Source organism: Lycium barbarum, chromosome 4 (assembly GCF_019175385.1).
Source record: "Lycium barbarum isolate Lr01 chromosome 4, ASM1917538v2, whole genome shotgun sequence".
Taxonomy (NCBI): domain Eukaryota; kingdom Viridiplantae; phylum Streptophyta; class Magnoliopsida; order Solanales; family Solanaceae; genus Lycium; species Lycium barbarum.
The window spans coordinates 45,955,259-45,967,656 of record NC_083340.1 but is presented as its reverse complement, the minus strand read 5'-3'; the positions used below and the strand labels follow the sequence as shown (position 1 = coordinate 45,967,656).

The 12,398-nt window shown below is 43.2% G+C and overlaps 2 long non-coding RNA genes across 2 annotated transcripts; both read left to right on the top strand.

Moving 5' to 3' along the window:
- Positions 1-1,079: 1,079 nt before the first annotated feature.
- Positions 1,080-4,133, top strand: LOC132638414 (uncharacterized). The gene is made up of 3 exons (XR_009581719.1): positions 1,080-1,648; positions 2,533-2,598; positions 3,518-4,133. It is a non-coding gene; the product is annotated as an uncharacterized LOC132638414 (long non-coding RNA).
- A 5,010-nt stretch (positions 4,134-9,143) lies between these two features.
- Positions 9,144-12,136, top strand: LOC132638413 (uncharacterized). The gene is made up of 3 exons (XR_009581718.1): positions 9,144-9,873; positions 10,758-10,823; positions 11,743-12,136. It is a non-coding gene; the product is annotated as an uncharacterized LOC132638413 (long non-coding RNA).
- Positions 12,137-12,398: the final 262 nt, after the last annotated feature.

Here is a 12,398-nt window from a genome sequence, read left to right as displayed (position 1 = left end):
TGACAGAAGACGAACGTAGTAACTGATGCCCTTAGCCGCAAATCCATGGGTAGCCTATCTTATGTTCAGTGATGTGCCGCAGATTTGTGGCACATTCGACGCCTTTTTACTATGAATTTTGGTTGTTTTCAAGTAAGTCTGGTTCTCGTTAATATGTTTTGTTGTGTTTTAGGAAAACAATGGCCCAAAAGCAAAAAGCAAAGAACAAAGGAAAAATTGGCCAGAAATGAAGAATCGACGTTCCGTCGATCAACTGACGGACCGTCCTTCGAAGCGTCGATAAGCTCGATTTTCCAGTGATGACAAAGTTGAAGAAGACAAAGGACGGAGACATCGACGAACGTTTGTGTCGTCAATCAGGATCTATCATCAAGAAGAGAGAAAGACGGAATACTCGACGGAGCGTCGAACTGGTCGACGGCACCGTCGAATGGAACACATTGTTGAAGATACAAAGGACGGAGAAATCGACAGATCGTCGAACGATCGACGGTCCGTCGATCTTGCTATCGGGGGAAATTTTGCCAGTCGCTGTTGTGCGTTTTTTGGAGCCTATTTAAAGAACATTTTAGGTTTTTTTTGGCAGCCAATTTTTATTTTTAACCACGTGAACAAAGTTCCATTGGTGGGCGAGCATTGAATACTCCCCTTTTGGAGCTTAGTGAAGACAACAAGATTCCATTTTTCATCATCTTTATCACACTTTGTAAGCTTTATGTCTCATTTATTGCTTACTACTTTTGAGACCATAATGTGTGAGTATTTTCTTTAATCAAAGTTGTGGACCCAAATTATGGGTGTTATGTAATGGGTGTCTAACATTGTATATATATATACATATATAATGGGTTGTGATGTGTTTTATTATTTCTCGCATTCATTGTTCGTTAGTGGTTGCAAACACTTGCTCATGCACAAACCCTAGTTTATTTGGAAAGATGAACTAGGGTGTGATTTGAAATAATATAACAAGGACTCGGGGCGCTAACCCTCGTTTAATGAACTCGCTTAGGGATAAGATGAGTTCTACTTGGCATATTTAATCGATGTTACGTCCCGTATTTTTATACATTGGGACAACCCGGATTAATTATGATAATTTAAGGCCAAGATTTTTCCGGGATTTGAAGTCGGGACTTTTGACCATTTGATTTTAATTTGAGATATAAGTCATGTATGAAATTGATGGCATTGAACACTTAGGGAAAATTGGGACTACAATTCATAAAATTGGAATTAAAATGTTGTGCAAAAAAAAAAAAAAAAAAAAAAAATTCCTTGGTGGCCATGTAAATGGGAATTGGTCCCACACATTGTGTGGCCAATTTTAATTGGTCCACTCCATGTGTGGGCCAAGGACACTTGGACAACAACTATATGAGCCTAAAGTATGACCAAGTAGTCATCTTTTCCCCATTGCAAGACTTAGAAAAAATAAAAATCAAGGAGTTGAAGACCACCTTCAACACCCCTCTCGGCTACAAACCAAGAAAAACCAAATCCAAATCAAGCCACCCCAAAATTATTTCCTTGGTATAAATCAACTATTTAGAAGTCCCTAAGTAACGTGGAAGAGTTGTTTGGGTCATCCAACCACTAGTTGTGCCCAATTGCAAACCCTAACTATTGAAGGAAGTGAAGAAGGAAGGTAAGCATTCATTATGTTTTTGTGTTATGAAGGTTATATTCATGTTGTAGTATCTTATAGTGGTTGGAAATCATGAAATATAGTATGATTGGGAGTGGGTCGTGTGATGGGTGTTGTGTTGTGATTGAAATTATGAATTAATGTTTAGTTAGTTGATTGGGATCATTGTAAGGTGAAGAACAATTGAGAATCATCCATATATGTGTATATATAGTGTTGATTGAAATGAGTCACATTATATGACGATGAATGAATGAACGTCGCTTAATGTTTTAATCGCCGTCGCTATGAATCTTATGTTGGAAATGAATGTTTGTTGACTCAAAATGATGTTGTTAATGTGCGGACTGTTTTTGGAGGTTATTGTATATTTATTGTAATTGGTATATTGATGAGATAGCATTGTTAGAATGTAATTTGAGGATACAAACCATGATTTGGAAATGAAGAAATTTTTTTTTTTTAAAGGGCTGTCTCGGTTGGGGCTGTTTTCGGCCAGCTTGGAAAAAAAAATTCGGGTTGTTGGAAATGTGGTATGAATTGCTTAGAATGCCCTTGAATGTTGTTAGTATGGGTTTGGATTAATAATCAAATGTACGAACGGTATTGTGGCTTTAAAGTAAGCCATGGAATTGAATAATTGGGAAGTTGTCAAATGGCGTAAAAGAGAGCTACCATTATTATTTTGCTTTTCGGATTGGTTGTCAATGTTACTAGGTTGGTTATTGTGGTTGTTGTTGTTGATTTTGAGCGAGTTAAATTCTCGGGGTAGCCTATTTACAGGGGAAATGCTGCCCGGATTTCTGTAGAATTAAGGGCGAAATTGGAATTTAATGCCCAAAAAGTCTTTAGCTAATGTTTGGCATTTTATGGCTTGTTTGTAGACCTTGGGCAGCCCGAATCATAGTTTGGACTTAGCTTGAGTTGGATCATATTGGAGAGCGTTTGAGGTATGTAAAGCAACCTTCCTTCTTTTGGCATGCCTTAGTTTCACATAGGCTAGATTAGAGCTTTAAGGGAATTCCAAATTCGAGATCCGAGCATGTTATGATCCATATATATATATTCTTTGGCACTCTTATGTATGTTTTTATGAAATATGAACCATGATGTATTTGAAGTAATCGCTTTCCGAAATTCGCATAGAAAATGTTCGCTTTAAGGAATTTTGTAATCTCTGAATGCCATATTTTTCGCATAGAGGCTCGGATCGCTCCAATAAATTTTATAGGAGTTTGCTTGATGTATAATGGGTATGTTTTTCATAGGCGGACTCAATTCGGGTCTATACTCGTCCGTGGGTTCCGCGACGCCCTTTATGTAAATTCGACAACTTTGAATCAAAAAGTGATAATTATTATTCCGATTTCAAATATGACTATTTTACTTATCCTTCGGATTTATAATAATGATTTTATGCATATGATTCCTCACTACTCCGCTCGTGCCTACTATGATATCGTTCGCCGGTTCCCGGGCCGGTTCTGTTGTCGTGCGCTTTTTGATATATTCCGGTGTTATGCTGTGTTTATGGTTCACCGTGCTCCTTGCTCGAGGGCCGGGTTCCACTTATGTTTGGCGTTATGCTGTGTTTGGCGTTATGCTGTGTTGTGATGTGTGACGGGGATTCGGAGATTTGAAACTTTCTGGTGTTATGCTGTGTTGTGGCGCTATCGACAGGCGGGCGACCACATTTTCCAGTGCCCTATGCATAATTTATACTTTGGAAATAAACATTTTGATATGTATTATTTTCTATATATCTGATTCGATTATTATTCAGATTTATTTCTGTACCTTCTGCTTTGCATACTCAGTACATATTTCGTACTGACCCCCTTCTCCGGGGGCTGCGTTTCATGCCCGCAGGTACAGACGCACAGCCTGGTGATCCACCTGTTTAGGACACCCTTTCTGCTATTCGGAGTGCTTCTCTCTTTCCGGAGCTTATACTTTTGGTATATATATATATATTTATTAGTGCATTTGTATATATTCGTTCATGGGTACGGCGGGGCCTTGTCCCGTCATATGATTCTGTCGGTCTGTTTAGAGGTCTGTGGACATGTTTGTGGGTTAGGGTCTTTTTGTATGGATGTATGTACATGTCGTTTGGGCGATCCTATACGCCGAGGCGGCCGGTCCGCATATGTTGTTTGGGCGATCCTATACGCCGAGGCGGCCGGTCCGCATATGTTTATATATTGCTTGGTTAGCCCTGTGTGGCTTTTGTTGGTATTTTCTGCGTGCAGGGTATATTGGATAGTCCGTAAAACAAAGGAAACTCTGCCGAAATTTTCTGGAAATTACCTAAATTTGAAATAAAGTCTTGTCGGCTTCCGCCATATACTAGAATGAGTTGATAGAATTTGAGATAATATTTGATAGATGGGTTCGGGTGCCCAGATCGGGCACTAGTCACGGCCTACGGGGTTGGGTCGTGACAAAAGTGGTATCAGAGCGGTTTGTCCTCGGAGTGTCCACAGATCGTGTCTAGTAGAGTCTTGTTTATCGGTGTGTTGTGCACCACATCTATAAACAGGAGGCTACAAGACATTTAGGATGTTGTCTTTTCTTCTGATCTTAGATCGTGCGATAGAACTGTGCTATTAGGATGATTCTGTTTTGATCTGTTGTTGTTTTTCTTTCAGTGATGCCTCCGAAAAAGGCGACGGCCGCCCAGAAGAAAAAGGGCGTAGTAGGAGAGACCAGCCGGGCTCAGAAGGGTACTCGGACCCTTGCTCAGATGATGCGTGATATTACGTCCCGGCCAGCCGACTCTGCTACGTCTTCATCGTCAGAGGAGTCTGGAGCAGCTTCACCATTAGCTCCAGGGGCTTCAGCTCCCGCGCCTCCAGCTCCTCAGCCAGGGGCGGAGGACAGGACACTGAGAGAGGCTGTGTAGTTATTGACCACTCTGGTAGCGGGACAGGCTCGCAGACGCGGGCGGAGAGATGATGATGATGACGATAGGCGTGACAGCCTGAGGGTTCGAGAGTTTCTATTATGTGGCCCTCCAGAGTTTTACGGGTCTAAGCCCGACGAGGACCCCCATGACTTTATTCGGGGGATGCGGCGCTCACTAGATTTAGTCAGGGCTTCAGAGACTGAGTCTGTTGAGTTGGCTTCGCATAGACTACGGGATGTCGCTGCTCACTGGTATGAGTCCTGGGAGCTATCTAGGGGTGAGAGTGCTTCCCCAGCTACTTGGGACGAGTTCGTGGCTGCTTTTACCCGCCACTTTTTGCCCCCAGAGTTACGGCGGGCGCGGGTTGACCGATTTTTACATCTGCAGCAGAGGGGTCGGAGTGTTCGTGAGTATAATATGGAGTTTGATTCTCTGGCCCGGTACGCACCTGCCATAGTAGCAGATATGGCCGATCGGATGCACAGATACGTGATGGGGTTAGACCGCTACTTGATTGATGGCTGTATGGCGGTGGCATTGCAGACAGACATGGATATTGCCCGATTACAGGCTTATGCTCTGCGTATGGAGGACCGACATAGAGATGATTATTCCAACAGAGATCGGGACAGGAGGCCGCCCAAGAGGGCCAGATCCGCAGGCTATTCTGGAGATTTCCGAGGCAGACAGCCTCAGCAGCAGCAGCAGAGCAGATATCCTTCTCAGTCATCACGGGGTACACCCCCACAGTTTACCGGCAGGAGATCCGAGGGTGCCGGATATTCAGGGGCAGGCCCGAGCTCCAGGGCTTCAGGTTCACAGTTGGACAGAGGTTCCAGCAGTCAGATGAGGCCACCCAGACCTTTGTGTTCCTACTGTGGGAGACAGCACCTGGGAGAGTGTTTCCGAGCTACGGGTGCATGCTTTGTTTGCGGCCGTCAGGGCCATCAGATGAGAGACTGTCCGGCTAGAGGTGGTACAGGCAGTTCAGCTCAGTCAACCGGGTCAGCCGGTGGTTCATCTTCAGCCTCGGTGGCGATGCGCCCTGCGGGGCGAGGTACTCCAGCACCAGCAGGCCGCGGCAGGGGTTGTGGCGGAGCTTCGGGTTCTAGCGGTCCTTCGAACCGCATTTATGCCTTAGCCAGCAGACAGGACCAGGAGGCTTCGCCTAATGTCGTCACAGGTATATTACTGGTTTTCTCTCGTGATGTGTATGCATTGATTGATCCTGGTTCTACATTATCATTTATATCTCCACTCGTTGCTGATAAAATTGGGATAGAATCCGAACCGATAGAGCCTTTTGAGGTAGCTACACCAGTAGGGGACTCTGTTATAGCCAGTCAGATTTATAGAGATTGTTCCGTGATTATCTGTGGCCGCTGCACTAAGGCGGATTTGGTGGAGTTAGATATGATCGAGTTTGACGTGATTATGGGTATGGATTGGCTAGCTTCTTGCTATGCTAATGTTGATTGTCAAAAGAAGATAGTCCAATTCCAATTCCCAGGGGAGCCAGTTATAGAGTGGGCAGGTAATACAGTATCGCCGAGGGGTAAGTTTATTTCATACCTCAAGGCTGAGAAAATGATCAGAAAGGGGTATATTTATCATCTAGTCCGTGTTCATGATTTAGAGGCAGAGGCACCGACTCTTCAGTCAGTCCCAGTGGTTAATGAATTTGTAGATGTATTCCCAGATGAGCTTCCGGGTCTTCCTCCCGAACGGGAGATAGAGTTTGCTATTGATCTGTTGCCAGACACTCAGCCTATCTCTATTCCTCCGTACAGAATGACACCTGCAGAATTGAAAGAATTGAAAGAGCAGCTGAGAGATTTATTGGAGAAGGGTTTCATTCGGCCTAGTGCGTCACCCTGGGGAGCTCCGGTATTATTTGTGAGGAAGAAAGACGGCTCGCTGCGGATGTGCATTGATTATCGGCAGTTGAATAAGGTAACCATCAAGAATAAATATCCCCTCCCCAGGATTGATGATTTGTTTGATCAGCTGCAGGGTGCCAGGTACTTCTCGAAGATAGACCTGCGATCGGGTTACCATCAGGTACGGGTACGAGAGGCTGATATTCCCAAGACAGCATTCAGGACCCGATATGGGCACTATGAGTTCAGAGTTATGTCTTTTGGGCTGACAAATGCCCCAGCAGTATTTATGAACCTGATGAATCGGGTATTCAGACCGTTCTTGGATATGTTTGTGATCGTATTTATCGATGATATTCTGGTTTATTCTCGGTCAGAGGCAGAGCATGCGGACCATTTGAGGACGGTACTTGGCACACTTCGGCACCAGGAATTATATGCTAAATTTTCTAAGTGTGAATTCTGGTTATCTTCAGTGGCATTTCTGGGACATATTATTGGGGCTGATGGCGTCCGGGTGGATACCTAGAAGATCGAGGCCGTAAAGAATTGGCCTAGACCTACGACGCCGACAGAGGTGCGTAGCTTTCTGGGATTGGCTGGTTATTATCGGAGATTCGTGGAGAAATTTGCTTCCATTTCAGCGCCTTTGACAAGGCTGACTCAGAAGGGAGCTAAGTTTCAGTGGTCAGATGCTTGCGAGCGTAGCTTCCAGTTGCTGAAAGAGAAGTTGACTACGGCTCCAGTCCTGACTCTTCCCGAGGGTCCAGATGGGTATGTGATTTATTGTGATGCCTCTGGTATTGGTTTGGGATGTGTGTTGATGCAGCACGGCAGGGTGATAGCTTATGCTTCCCGGCAGCTCAGAAAACATGAAAAGAATTATCCTACTCACGATTTGGAGCTGGCCGCGGTCATTCATGCTTTGAAGATGTGGAGACATTATTTATATGGGGTTCACGTTGATATTTATACAGATCATAAGAGCCTTCAGTACATCTTTAGGCAAAAGGAGCTGAACTTGCGACAGCGGAGGTGGTTAGAGTTGTTAAAAGATTATGATGTTGATATTCTCTACCATCCTGGGAAAGCTAATGTTGTGGCGGATGCACTCAGCCGCAAGTATATGGGCAGCCTAGCAGACGTGCCATCAGAGAGTAAAGAAATGGTTCGCGATATTCATCAGTTGGCTAGTCTTGGAGTTCGCTTGGCTGATTCTGGAGATGTTGGGGTTTCTGTTCGAGGTATTGCTGAGTCCTCTATTACAGAAGATATTAAGCGGCATCAGTATGAGGATCCTATTCTGGCACAGTACAGAGACGCAGCTCTGGCACAGGAGAAGACTCCGTTTGAGATTTCACCTGATGGAGTGTTATTTCACAGAGGCAGATTGTGTGTACCTGACGTTGCAGGGTTGCGGCTACAGGTTATGGGCGAGGCACATTACGCCCGATATTCTGTTCACCCAGGGTCGACGAAGATGTACCATGATATCAGATGCCTATATTGGTGGGACGATATGAAAAGAGATATAGCAGAGTTCGTTGCTCAGTGTCCAAATTGTCAGCAGGTTAAGATTGAGCACCAGAAGCCCGGTGGGCTATTGCAGGAGATGGAGATACCGACGTGGAAGTGGGAGATCATTAATATGGACTTTATTACAGGTCTACCTCGCACTCCACGGAGGTATGATTCTATTTGGGTTATTGTTGATCGGCTGACGAAATCAGCCCATTTTCTTCCGGTTCGGACCACCTATTCAGCTGAGGATTATGCCAGGCTTTATGTCAGGGAGATTGTACGACTTCATGGAGTTCCTGTGTCTGTTATTTCCGATAGAGGTGCCCAGTTTACAGCTAAGTTCTGGAGATCGTTTCAGGAGGGATTGGGGACCCAGGTGAGCCTGAGTACAACCTTCCATCCCCAGTCCGACGGACAGGCCGAGCGCACTATTCAGACATTGGAAGATATGTTGCGTGCCTGTGTTATTGATTTCAGGGGTAGCTGGGACGACCATTTACCGCTTGTTGAGTTTGCGTATAATAACAGCTACCACTCCAGTATTCAGATGGCACCATATGAGGCTTTGTATGGCAGGAAGTGTAGATCACCGATCGGTTGGTTTGATGTTGGGGAGACTGAGTTGATTGGCCCAGATGTGGTCCAGCAGGCCGTGGATAAGGTGAAACTTATTCGAGAAAGATTGTTGGCAGCCCAGAGCCGACAGAAATCTTATGCCGATAAGCGACGTCGACCGTTAGAGTTTCAGATTGGCGATTGGGTGTTCCTGAAAGTGTCACCGATGAAAGGTGTTATGCGATTTGGCAAGAAAGGAAAGCTCAGTCCCAGATATATTGGGCCTTATCTGATTATTCGCAAAATAGGCAAGGTGGCCTACGAATTGGATTTGTCAGCTGACTTGGGAGCGGTTCACCCGGTATTCCATGTTTCTATGCTTCGTAAATGTATTGGTGACCCTTCCAGAATTTTTCCTTCAGATGAGATACAGGTCACAGAGGAGCTATCTTACGAGGAGCAGCCTATAGTCATATTAGATCGTCAGGTGAGAAAGTTGCGGAATAAAGATGTGGCTTCGGTTAAAGTGCTGTGGCAGAATAATAACCGCGAAGAAATTACCTGGGAGGTTGAGGAGCCGATGAAGGAAAAGTATCCTCACTTATTCCCAGTACCTTCAGGTAATTCAAATTCTTTGTCTGACCATGTTGATTTATGAATGATTTGTATGTGATGGCTATAAAAGCAACTCCCCCGAATTTGAGTAAGATCCGTAGAACTAATCCAACATTCGAGGACGAATGTTCTTAAGGGGGGGAGGATGTTACGTCCCGTATTTTTATACATTGGGACAACCCGGATTAATTATGATAATTTAAGGCCAAGATTTTTCCGGGATTTGAAGTCGGGACTTTTGACCATTTGATTTTAATTTGAGATATAAGTCATGTATGAAATTGATGGCATTGAACACTTAGGGAAAATTGGGACTACAATTCATAAAATTGGAATTAAAATGTTGTGCAAAAAAAAAAAAAAAAAAAAAAATTCCTTGGTGGCCATGTAAATGGGAATTGGTCCCACACATTGTGTGGCCAATTTTAATTGGTCCACTCCATGTGTGGGCCAAGGACACTTGGACAACAACTATATGAGCCTAAAGTATGACCAAGTAGTCATCTTTTCCCCATTGCAAGACTTAGAAAAAATAAAAATCAAGGAGTTGAAGACCACCTTCAACACCCCTCTCGGCTACAAACCAAGAAAAACCAAATCCAAATCAAGCCACCCCAAAATTATTTCCTTGGTATAAATCAACTATTTAGAAGTCCCTAAGTAACGTGGAAGAGTTGTTTGGGTCATCCAACCACTAGTTGTGCCCAATTGCAAACCCTAACTATTGAAGGAAGTGAAGAAGGAAGGTAAGCATTCATTATGTTTTTGTGTTATGAAGGTTATATTCATGTTGTAGTATCTTATAGTGGTTGGAAATCATGAAATATAGTATGATTGGGAGTGGGTCGTGTGATGGGTGTTGTGTTGTGATTGAAATTATGAATTAATGTTTAGTTAGTTGATTGGGATCATTGTAAGGTGAAGAACAATTGAGAATCATCCATATATGTGTATATATAGTGTTGATTGAAATGAGTCACATTATATGACGATGAATGAATGAACGTCGCTTAATGTTTTAATCGCCGTCGCTATGAATCTTATGTTGGAAATGAATGTTTGTTGACTCAAAATGATGTTGTTAATGTGCGGACTGTTTTTGGAGGTTATTGTATATTTATTGTAATTGGTATATTGATGAGATAGCATTGTTAGAATGTAATTTGAGGATACAAACCATGATTTGGAAATGAAGAAATTTTTTTTTTTTAAAGGGCTGTCTCGGTTGGGGCTGTTTTCGGCCAGCTTGGAAAAAAAAATTCGGGTTGTTGGAAATGTGGTATGAATTGCTTAGAATGCCCTTGAATGTTGTTAGTATGGGTTTGGATTAATAATCAAATGTACGAACGGTATTGTGGCTTTAAAGTAAGCCATGGAATTGAATAATTGGGAAGTTGTCAAATGGCGTAAAAGAGAGCTACCATTATTATTTTGCTTTTCGGATTGGTTGTCAATGTTACTAGGTTGGTTATTGTGGTTGTTGTTGTTGATTTTGAGCGAGTTAAATTCTCGGGGTAGCCTATTTACAGGGGAAATGCTGCCCGGATTTCTGTAGAATTAAGGGCGAAATTGGAATTTAATGCCCAAAAAGTCTTTAGCTAATGTTTGGCATTTTATGGCTTGTTTGTAGACCTTGGGCAGCCCGAATCATAGTTTGGACTTAGCTTGAGTTGGATCATATTGGAGAGCGTTTGAGGTATGTAAAGCAACCTTCCTTCTTTTGGCATGCCTTAGTTTCACATAGGCTAGATTAGAGCTTTAAGGGAATTCCAAATTCGAGATCCGAGCATGTTATGATCCATATATATATATTCTTTGGCACTCTTATGTATGTTTTTATGAAATATGAACCATGATGTATTTGAAGTAATCGCTTTCCGAAATTCGCATAGAAAATGTTCGCTTTAAGGAATTTTGTAATCTCTGAATGCCATATTTTTCGCATAGAGGCTCGGATCGCTCCAATAAATTTTATAGGAGTTTGCTTGATGTATAATGGGTATGTTTTTCATAGGCGGACTCAATTCGGGTCTATACTCGTCCGTGGGTTCCGCGACGCCCTTTATGTAAATTCGACAACTTTGAATCAAAAAGTGATAATTATTATTCCGATTTCAAATATGACTATTTTACTTATCCTTCGGATTTATAATAATGATTTTATGCATATGATTCCTCACTACTCCGCTCGTGCCTACTATGATATCGTTCGCCGGTTCCCGGGCCGGTTCTGTTGTCGTGCGCTTTTTGATATATTCCGGTGTTATGCTGTGTTTATGGTTCACCGTGCTCCTTGCTCGAGGGCCGGGTTCCACTTATGTTTGGCGTTATGCTGTGTTTGGCGTTATGCTGTGTTGTGATGTGTGACGGGGATTCGGAGATTTGAAACTTTCTGGTGTTATGCTGTGTTGTGGCGCTATCGACAGGCGGGCGACCACATTTTCCAGTGCCCTATGCATAATTTATACTTTGGAAATAAACATTTTGATATGTATTATTTTCTATATATCTGATTCGATTATTATTCAGATTTATTTCTGTACCTTCTGCTTTGCATACTCAGTACATATTTCGTACTGACCCCCTTCTCCGGGGGCTGCGTTTCATGCCCGCAGGTACAGACGCACAGCCTGGTGATCCACCTGTTTAGGACACCCTTTCTGCTATTCGGAGTGCTTCTCTCTTTCCGGAGCTTATACTTTTGGTATATATATATATATTTATTAGTGCATTTGTATATATTCGTTCATGGGTACGGCGGGGCCTTGTCCCGTCATATGATTCTGTCGGTCTGTTTAGAGGTCTGTGGACATGTTTGTGGGTTAGGGTCTTTTTGTATGGATGTATGTACATGTCGTTTGGGCGATCCTATACGCCGAGGCGGCCGGTCCGCATATGTTGTTTGGGCGATCCTATACGCCGAGGCGGCCGGTCCGCATATGTTTATATATTGCTTGGTTAGCCCTGTGTGGCTTTTGTTGGTATTTTCTGCGTGCAGGGTATATTGGATAGTCCGTAAAACAAAGGAAACTCTGCCGAAATTTTCTGGAAATTACCTAAATTTGAAATAAAGTCTTGTCGGCTTCCGCCATATACTAGAATGAGTTGATAGAATTTGAGATAATATTTGATAGATGGGTTCGGGTGCCCAGATCGGGCACTAGTCACGGCCTACGGGGTTGGGTCGTGACAGATCTTATTTACAACTTTTCTGCATTTGGGAAAATCATGAAAAGAAATACTTTCTAACTATTGGAAAATATTAGAAAGT